The sequence below is a fragment of the Lathyrus oleraceus genome, chromosome 7, assembly GCF_024323335.1.
Source record: "Lathyrus oleraceus cultivar Zhongwan6 chromosome 7, CAAS_Psat_ZW6_1.0, whole genome shotgun sequence".
Taxonomy (NCBI): Eukaryota; Viridiplantae; Streptophyta; class Magnoliopsida; order Fabales; family Fabaceae; genus Lathyrus; species Lathyrus oleraceus.
The window spans coordinates 413,047,558-413,051,462 of NC_066585.1; the positions used below are offsets into that span (position 1 = coordinate 413,047,558).

General features: G+C 35.7%; 1 long non-coding RNA gene across 1 annotated transcript; it reads right to left on the reverse strand.

Moving 5' to 3' along the window:
• Nucleotides 1-1,204: 1,204 nt before the first annotated feature.
• On the reverse strand, nucleotides 1,205-2,791 carry LOC127103037 (uncharacterized). Its single transcript, XR_007794743.1, has 3 exons — nucleotides 2,352-2,791; nucleotides 1,948-2,267; nucleotides 1,205-1,460 (listed from the first exon to the last, which is right to left on the reverse strand). It is a non-coding gene; the product is annotated as an uncharacterized LOC127103037 (long non-coding RNA).
• Nucleotides 2,792-3,905: the final 1,114 nt, after the last annotated feature.

Sequence of the window (3,905 nt, forward strand, 5' to 3'; positions counted from 1 at the left end):
CAAAGCTAATGGCTGATTCAAATTAGGTTTTTATTTGAAGATTAGAGAATTGCTCATCGTGTGGAACGTAACCCCTAATTCCATGCCCTCTTGGGACTTTGATTCATGAAGGCCACAACATGGTACTCATTTGTGCATCCAAACCCTAATTTTGAGCATCCACGTGATTGACCTTTTGAGCATTGATTTGATTTAAACCCTTATCTTGAGACCATGTGTTGTAGAGCTTTATGCTTGTTGTGAGACTTTGATCAAAATTTGTGCATCATGAAACCCTAATCAGGGAGACTTTGTCCTAGTGCACATTGTTGACTTGACTTTTCACCCGGTGTTTATTTGAAACCCTAATTCATTAGGAGAGATGCTTGACTATCATAGCATGCATCATCCATCATCAAATACTCCATGTGATCATGGGAAGTCATATAGTTGACCTACATGCCCACTTGATTTGATTCTCATATGGTTCAAGGCTTGGTTCAAGCATTCATACATGCGTCCTACTTATCCAGTCATAGGCCATTGACTGAGGTCTCTTGGTGTTTCAAATGCACTGATCCTTTGGTCCATTTGTTTGTCATTAACCCATTAGGATTCATAAGACCTTCTAATTCTTGATCCATCCATGCATATTAACTCATTTCATTCCTATGATTTAGATGATCAAAGATGGTTGATTCGTTCATACATCAAGCTTAGTTCTAAATCAGATTCATTCATGTTGCTTAACATTTTAAAACTATAATTTAGAATCCATAGTTGACTTTGGTCAATGGTTGACTTTCTATTCAACCAGCTGGCCAAAGTCAACCATCAATTTATAGGTCCATTGGATTTTCCCATTGGCCATTCACATTTGGTTCAAGTCAAGCATTTGGTTTAGCAAACATTAAATTTTGCCAACCATTAATCTCATTTGTTTTTCCATCTATTTAGTGCATCCAAATTCATTTAGTTGTCAAATACATTTTTGATCATTTCAAACATTTTTGCCACCATTTCAAGGTTAACATTTTCAATTCCATTTAAGTTCCATTTAGGTTCATTAACTTTTGTTAACATCTATTAATCTTAATTAACACTTAGAGCCATATTCAAAAAAAGTTTTAACTTTCAAAGTTTTCCCCAAAAAAAATCAATTCAAATAACATTAATTCAATCTCAAATATTCATGTCCAATATTATCTTTTTAACTTAGAACATGTTTCCATAACAATCACCAATCTATTCCATATTTTCAATCCATTCATGTTACAACATAATATTTTACATAATATATAAACTTGTTTGAGATCAATATAGTTTACAATTCAATTTCCTAACTCTAAACCCATTCAACTTCCTGTACAGGAAGTTCACATCCAACTTGTACTCATTTTTTCCATCACACAACAAGGTTGCACCATCCTGCAGCACATCAATAAGTCCATCCACCACCAGCTGCACCAAGAAATATTAACCTGCATAAGCAAATGCGTCATAGAAGTCTGATCAGTTCAGCCTGCAAAAGAACTTTTCAAATAAGACCCTACAACTCAGACATTTGGAAATAGTATAACCCTGCACATTGACTAACAGAAATGCATCACCCTGCATTATTTATCAACATTGCAGAAGATTTAGCATAAAACAATAACCCTGCAAATTGTGTAACAGAAGACCTGTTATATTCACACAAAGCCTACATCACTTGATATCGCCAAAACAAATTGATAACTAGATTTTTTTACAACTTGCATTAACAACAAATTTCAATAGAAACTAATATCCAATTTTCATTTCATGTAAATCTCAATTTCTAACTAACATAAATCCCTTAACTTCAACCATCTCTAACCAATTTATGCATTTACAACTAACTATTGCATTTCACCTAAAATATAGCACAAATTTCATCTAAATTCCTAACAGAATGGAGAGGAAAATAAGCTTATAAAAGGGACTCACTATCATTCTTTATAGGGAGTTTTTTTTTCATTTTGCAACTCGAGTTTTTCTTCATTGTGCAACTCGAGAATTCTTCATTCTGCAACTCAATCCTTCAATCTGCATCTGAGATTCACGAGCTTGCAACCTTCAATCTGCATTTGAGATTCACTAGTTTACAACCTTAAATCTTCACTCTTCATATTCACTCATCCCTCTCCAATCCTTGAAATCCTCTGCATCGCCATCATCATCGTCTTCACACACTGCACAATATCTCAGAACTCATCATTCTTCACTCTCATTCACCTCTTCGCACCAACACCACGAGCAAGCGTTACCTACAGACTAAAAATTCAGAGAGGAGAGAAGGAGAAGAAGATTTGAATTGATAATTGGAGGAAAGGATTTGAGAGTCATGTTACCTAAGGAGACGAATCTCTGGATTTCTTTAACAAACGCCACATCTGAAGAGCCGTCGGAGCTACTCCGGCTGGTAAGCAACCCTCCAGTTCTTGTTTGGTTTTCTCCTAAATCACCATCGAAGTGAAGTTTCAAGCTTCAGATTTAAATCCCTACCCATGTAGGTTTCAATTCCCTCGCCGCATCATTTAATTTCCGGATCTAGAAATTTAGGGTTTATTTGAGTTGTTCTTCAATTCGGACTTAGGGAAGGGAATCAGAGGGGAACAGTGTGAGATTGAGATAGAGGGAGAAGGTACGAGTGTTTTAATGTAAGGTTTCAAGGGTTAGGTCATCCGCCGCCGCCAGTGGCGAATTCCGAAGCGGCGGAGATGGAGAGTTCAGGTGCGTTCGTGAGTTTGAAATGTGAAAGCATGTTGGTTCTTTCATTGCGTATTGCCTTGGCTTGGATTTGGTTGGGCCTTAGGCCCAATATTTATACATACACCCTGGATTCTCTTGTACCCCCTCTGAGCGTGGATTCGGTGCCTGGGCCTAAGGCCCCAGGCCCAATCGCTTCCTGATGCTGTTTACCACCCATTTTTTGGCATGTACTTCCTCCTTTGATAGTTGTTTAATCACTTTATTAATTAGTTAATTTTAGTTAACCAATCTTAATTAAATTATTGATTTAACCTTTCACTCACATAATATTGTGGTTAATGGTGATTATCTTTTAGATTAATTCATTAATTTGTGATTAATAAAAATAATTATGATTTAACTTGTGATTAATTGATTAATAGAAATATTTAGTAACTTGAGGTTTTATTTAAATTGTACTTAGTACTTTTTTTTATCATATTTATGTTTTGTTTGTTAATTGATTAACTAGTTCTAAATAATCTTGATTTTTAATTCTAATTTAATCATATTTTGCATATTGACTATTTTTCCCTTACGGCTTAGAAATCTTGATTTTTGTATGTTCCCTTAGCATAGGGCTTTAATTAGAATTGTCTGATTTTATTAATTCAACTATCACTTTCAATCCTTAAGAAACAAATAATGGATGAGAGTGGAGAATTTCATTAACTTATTCTAGATATCTTTGGATACGGGACGCTTGACCCAGTTGCTCAAGGTTTTCGCCTTTATGCATAAACTTTAGTGCAATTTGAATCATACAATTGACAAGTCTTCTTCAAACAGGCATATCAAGCGTGAAACACTTCAATAATGGAGCATCTTTTGCTATTATAAATTTGTGGTTGTACACCCTCTTTCAATACAACTCTTTGCCTAAAGAGGTGGTAAACCTTGGCACTTTCCTTGTAAGATGGTAAACCGTGGAACTTGTTCACTTGCCTTGTAAGGTGGTAAACCTTGGCACTTGTTCACTTGCCTTGTAAGGTGGTAAACTTTGGAACTTGTTCTTTTTCCTGGGAGTCCTGGACTCTGGCATCTGTTTCTCTTTACGCTATAAGGTGGTAAACATTGGCAGTCCAATTCAGTTCTTTGCCCTGAGAGTCATGGAATCTGGCATCTGTTTCTCTTTTCCCTGTAAGGTGATAAAC